We start from the raw sequence: 6735 nt of genomic DNA on the forward strand, positions 1-6735 counted from the left end.
AATACAGGAGGGGTAAGAAAAATATCTGCAGTGCCACTTGAAGTTGCAGATCTTGCATTTTATCTGTAATTTAGATATCATTACGTAAATTTTCTTGCCAAAAAAAAATCCATCTTTGGAAAGCAAAATAATCTCTAAACAGGAATTGTGGGCAGCCTGGCTCTCCAGCCTCTGTGGAGGGTAGTTCACCAGAAAGAAGAGGGTGGTGTTTCCAGTTTCCTTTGCAGAACTTTAACTTGTGAGAGGCTGAACACGTGGAATCTGTTGAAGAGACAGGCTGAGTTAATTTGCTGCTTTAGCAAAGCTGTTGTATCCACATGGCACAGGGCATTATAGGTACTTTGTGCCACATATTTCTGCTATACAGAATGAACCCACAACACATGATAATCACAGCTACCTTTGTGCTATGTATTTCTTACAAGTTCATGAGTAACTCACTGGACTCTTCAGCACAGCTCTAATTAAGTAATTCCTCTTGGTCTCTGCCTCATAGGCTGCTCTTTTTCCTGAAATCCCTGAACACATTTTGCTTCATGATCCTAGTTTTTTAGATTTCCACAGCAAGTAACTGAGATGACCAGAATCCAGAAATGGTGGTCTCCTGCAGTCACTGAGCCTGAGACACAAACAACCTGTAGGAATTAACTTTCAGTTGGTATCAGTAGCATGGTGCACAGCTGTCTTGGTCCAGGTGACTTCAGAGGCAGCAGGAGGATCCAAAGGAGGTTTACTGTAGGGGACCAAGTGATGCTTCAGAGTAAGGGACCAGGGAAAGATGGAAATGTCACCAGGATAAATGGAAGGTCTGAAGTGTGCAGGGAATTAAATGACTAGAAGAGAGGTAATCTCATGAAACCAGTGATCCTTATTCTGCAGCATGTCCTGCATCACATACTCCTGGTGGGCTGCTGCACTTTCTTCTTCTGTTTATCATCCCAGTCTCCCATGCCTCTGTTTCTATCAGTCTTACTTTGCTTCTCTTTGAAACCCAGTCAGAACTTTTTCACTTCAAACTAATGCTTGTATTTCAGCCTCCAGAACTGGCTTACTTTCCCCCTTCCTGTTGTTTTGTGATCGTGGCCAAACTTCTGGATAATTCATTTAGCATGATGTAACTTAAGAATTGCTGAGTCATCCTCAAGCACATCTAATAATGCCTTGTATCACTTCCTCAGGATGGTCTTGAGAAACTGGTCTTCCCTTCTCATTAACAGTGTTATTCATAGATGTGAGCAAAGTTAGCTGAATAAAAATGCATTGTAGGCATTGCAGTGAGTTCTACTGAAGTGAGCTACTCACTATTTTATTGCTTAAACTTTTCCTCAGTAGCAGTTTTCACAAGCAGCAATATATAATGACTAAATTGTTTTTAATGTATCTAACAAGAAGCAGGAAAACATACTGATATCCTCCTATTCTGAAGTATTAACAAGGAAGATTAGAATTGTAATTTTTTGTTACTGATTCTGTCTTTTAATAAAGAAAATTAGAAGACCAAAAATGGTAATAACCATTCTCTGAATATATATTTTTGTTAATTCAGTACAACGTTTGCTTGTTATCTTCACCCAAGGTGAAGGTTCTTGGAATGTATAACAGTGCATGGAGATCTGCACAGAATGCCCTCAAGTAATGCTTAAGGACGATCCCAAGAAATGCTGCACACAGTGAACTGCAGAAATAAAAGTTGCTGTTGCCTTGGCCATCATGTTTGGCACTAGGTCACAAGGATAGACCACGAAAACCACTGAGAACCCTGCTGGGTGCCACCAATTGGGTGTCCTCTTGATCCCTCTTTTCTGGTGTTAAATTTGTCAATGCACACAAAAGTAGCTTCAGCAAATACGTGATGTATCAGAAACGTATAGTCACAGAAATCAGCACCTATCCTGAACACACAGACACAACTTCCATGGTTTGGAGCTCTGTGGATGTGGAGGAATGTGGTGAGGGTTGAGGAGAATGCTGATCTGAGCTTCAATTCCTTTGTGATATTTAAGAGGATTTGCCAGAAAGTGCTGAGGTTACTCACATGATCTTCTAGCACTTCTGTTTCCATGCTCTGATACTCATCTAACCTCTGTGCTCCATGACTAAGTGGGAAATGCCAACTACACAGTAGATGCAACATGAAAAACAAGTACAAAATCAGCCTGAAGTTACAGCTTTCTGCTGAACATCCAGCTATCAGCCTTGGTCTCTTCTGTTTGCTCTGTTCCATTTAGATAAGACAACATTTAGATTTTATCACAGCTAAGCACATAAAATGAAACCATGCATTCCTATATAGCCCTGAACTTCAACTGCTAACCTGTGCTAATAATCCAACTAAATAAGTTGTTACCATTTGCTTACTGAAAATTTAGTATCAGTTAGCAAAGCAGAACTGGGTAAGAATTCATTGTTTGTGAAGAGAAGACGTACCTAAGCAATCATCTTAAGAAAAGACAAATCTCTCTTATTTTCTAATCAGGTTTCCTTTGCTATGAAACCAAGACTAGGCCTCCTCAGGTCTGATTCCCCTATTCAGAAAGACTGTTCCTCCTTGTGTCCACATAGTCACACAAAATTAAAGAAAATAGAGGAAACAAACAGCAGGAGAAGTTTCTTTTCCCTCTTTTGGTTAAGATGAGCCTAATGACACAGATTCAGGGGAAGGAATTATAGGTGATGAGATGTATTTTGTTCTTTTGTAGCTACTGTGGATTTTGCATGGAGGCTGTTGATCTCTGCCAGCCTCAGGAACTAATCAGAGCAAGAAAGACAGAAGAAAAGAAAAGATCCAAAGCATGATTCTACTTCTTTGACAACTGAAAATCCCTGGCAAGGCTATCCTGGGATAGTAAAGGCATTAAAAGTATAGTTAAAGCTCCTTGAAGTGTGCAAGACAAAAATGGCTTTATAATAAGATATAAGAGAAACATTGTCTTAAAAGGAAGTAAATAAAGGCTTCCCAAAACAAAGTTCCTTGGTATTCCAGAGGAGGAAGAAACTTTTCAAAAGACAGTCAGGAGGTGTTCTTGTACCAAACTTTTCTGTCTGGAAAAACATTTTGGTTTTTTTACATTCCTTCCACAGGCATAAACTACTAGTGATATTTTGTGTGTTTCTCTCCAGGAACTGTTTGTATTCCAACAGCCCCACTGCATGCAGGGGTTGTAGCACAGTTCCATACCATCCATTCACTCCACAGACACCTTGAGATTACGCTACTGAAATTTGCAGGGGGTTTGTGTCAGTGTTTAGACAGCCACTAAGGAAGCTCTGTAGCTTGGATGAGCTGCTTAGTGTCTCTTTGGTCCCTAGCTGTGTCACAGTTTGCTCCTGCCAGACATGGCTAAACAAGGCCAAGGTCAGTACAGGATGACAGGGAATAGTATATTGCAGTCAAGCAAATAAACCCAAAGCTGTCCCAAAGAATGGATTCCTTATCTTGCTTGATTATCTTTGGAAGATAAATGGACTGCAGCACACTTCATACCGTAAACAGTAACTTTGACTGGCCTTACTCCAGTAGCAGCTGAGCAAATATTTCTAACGTGGACAACTCCTTCTCCCTCTTTCCCAGCTGGACAGATCACATATTTGTATAATTCCCTGTCAGTTCTTATATGTGATGTGGTTGACCAGGGGAAGGAAGCTCCCAGAAATAGAGGAATTCACATATGGCATTTACTTTTTCAGTAGCCTGAGAACCAAATTGTGCCTTTCTAGAAGCAGCCCCAGAAAATACACTGTCCAAATTCTTCAAGTTAAGAGCTGCACCTCTTACCTAAATCAGCAGCATACCAAGAGCTAAAGGAGCTCAAAGAAGGAAGCTGGATAGGCTATGTACACATAAAATGCAAGCAGGCTCTGCACAGGAATATTACATGAGCATTTTGGAAAACAGTGAAAATCTGCTGTATTAGTGCTTGATGAAATCTGTGGTAATTGCTACGTTTTGACAGTGCTTAGGAAAATACCCTTTAATTCCTATAAAAGCTGCCTGACCATTTTACTAATCCTGCAAAACTACTTTTAATAGCAAATCCAGAGATTGCTTATAAACTGAAGGCAAACAGTAAGACTAGTCCACTGCCTCAGCAGCAATTCTAGAGGCAACACTGAACTGTAAGAACTGCAGAAATACATTACATGCAATTGGAGAGAAACACAGGTGGAAGAAATGGTACAAAGCCTTGAAGATTGAGGACTGGAAACTCCCCAACTTGCAGGGTTTCAAGTATGCTGTAATCTGATTTAGCTAATGCTTGTCTTCTCAAACAAGATTACACATTATTTCCATCCCCTTTTACATTGGCAGGTATGGTTAGCGTATCACCTCAGTCTCAAAATGACCTGAATTCTTTCACTCATTTCACTCATTTCATAGAATTACAGAATGGGTAAGGTTGGAAGGGATCCCTGGAGGTCATATAGTCCAACCTCCCTGCTCAAGCAGGGCTCCCTAGAGCACTTTACTCAGCACTTCTAGGGCTCTTACTGTAACTGTTGCACTGTCCTGGCTTCTCTGTTGTTATCACTGCTTTTCAAGACAGATATGAAGGAAAAACTGGACACAAGTCTCCATTTTTTTTTCAATTCCAAAGAGAACAGGTGTTTGTATGATTCAGTTCATGAAGCATACATGGTATAGATCCCCTTTCTATTTATTTTTTCACATTACTTATGTTTTCTCTTTGTTATCCTATAACCTCACAATTACTTTCTACAACAATGGATAAGCATTCCCTACCCAATACTTGAGGAGTCTGTTGGTTGTGCCTAAACGTAGTGCCTTGCATCAAATTTAATCTTATTTTTTTCTGGACTACTTCATCAGTTTGTTACAGTGTGCTGTTGGCAACAGACACAGAGCCATATCCCACACGACATTACAGACATGACATTTTTACCCTTTTTTTCCAAGGGCACAGAACTTAGGCAACCTCAGTGCCCTCTGCCACCTCCTTCACTTCCTGATAAACAACTTTTGAACCTCTTGGTTAATTCCAGCTAAATATGATGAAAGAGAAAGGTCTCAAAAGTTTGACTGCACCAGGTGGGCAGAGAAGCCTGGAACTGCTTCCATTCCCCAAGGTCTTTGGCAGAGCACAGGCTTGCCAGGTGCTGTTTGTCCTGTCAGCTGGCTCATCCCTGTGCCTCAGCACCCACGGGTCCCCCGCACACGTGGCACTGCCCAGGGTCAGGCAGAGCACATGCTCTGCTGAAACCCCAGGGGAGGGGCAGAGCTGCGGGACCACCCGGTGGAAGGGCCAGGATTACACAAGATAGGCGTGGGAGCTACAGCTATTGCAGCTGGGGTGTGTACGGCCCGGGGACACGCAAAGAGACTAAACCACATTGCGGTGGCTCTGCTGCTGAAGGAAGAGCTTACCTTCCGACTCGAGTAGGGTGGCACTGAGATGCAGATAGCCTGTTCTATTGTCTCCCTCCTGGCTGACGTGAACAATGGCTTACCATGAACAAAGCTGGGGTGTATTCTGAGCCAATCTGTACAGCTTTAACATATGTTTTGCTGTTGGGGGTGGGTTTTTAGATCTCAGTAAGTTATACTTCGATATCTACTGCACATCCTCTTTCCCTTATCTGCCAAAGGAAGGGACTTCGATTTTCTAAATATAAGTAACTTCCCATGCATTTTACAAAGGATTAAGAATTCTTAATTCTGCATGTGTGAAAACAGATTGCTCCATCATTCCATACCAAGAATAGAAAGCACACAGTTGCATGCTTCCCTCGTGACCAAATACAATAAAGTTTAACTAGAAAGAAATATTGACCCACACAAGGACAAGCTGAAGTATTTGAAAAAGCATTATTGAGCAGCATGCACTTTGTCCATGCTCTCTGCAAGGCTTTAAGCAAACATCCTTTTCCAGCTTTTTCTGCCCTTTAGCATGGCAAAAGAATGTCTTTTTTGAAGCAGAAGCTAAATGCACACTCTTATTCCAGGAATAAAATACTTTTTATTACACAATGCAGTTAAAGCACCCACAAGCAGGATAGAGACTGTGTAACTACACAGGGCAAGACAAAAAAAGACTATTACTCTAACACTTACTACTAATTTCTCTTACTACTAAATACTTGACAAAGACATGAATGCAGATTATGGCACAATATATTCATGGAGAACCTGAAAATAGACCAGCCTTGAGGCAGATAGAGAGGCATTACCACCTCCAGAGTGCTAGATTTAGAAAGCTACATCTATTAGTTGTACTCTTCCATAGCAAAAAGAGTCTTTACTGTGATTCCCTGGACACTCACTTTATAGAAGCAAATACAGCAGTGACTGTAGGATTTTAAAGTTACTAGATATGAACCTGCTTACTCCTTTGGAATTTCTGAGACAGATTTCTCATTGAGGAAACAAAATAGTTTATAGAAAAGGGCCTGAATTCACTCTTTCCTTTAACAGGATTCAGCTTTCAATCCCCATTATCAGTGATCACTTTCTGAAAACACTTTTGAAAAGAAAAGCAATTAAATATTTCAGAGGAGAACAATACAGAATATACAATATACCTTTCCTTCCACAGGCAGGGCTGATATCTCAACTATCTAGTAAGCCAAGTAGTGCAACAAGCAAACCAACATTGGAGATACCCACCAATGATTCTACCTTTGGTTGCTGAGCACTGAATTCCACAAGGGATTATAAAACTCAGAACTTTGCAAAGTGTTTATAACTAGATGAAAAAAACCCAATGAAACCACCCAAAT

Source organism: Lichenostomus cassidix, chromosome 7, assembly GCF_008360975.1.
Source record: "Lichenostomus cassidix isolate B80296 chromosome 7, HeHo_3.0, whole genome shotgun sequence".
Classification (NCBI taxonomy): domain Eukaryota; kingdom Metazoa; phylum Chordata; class Aves; order Passeriformes; family Meliphagidae; genus Lichenostomus; species Lichenostomus cassidix.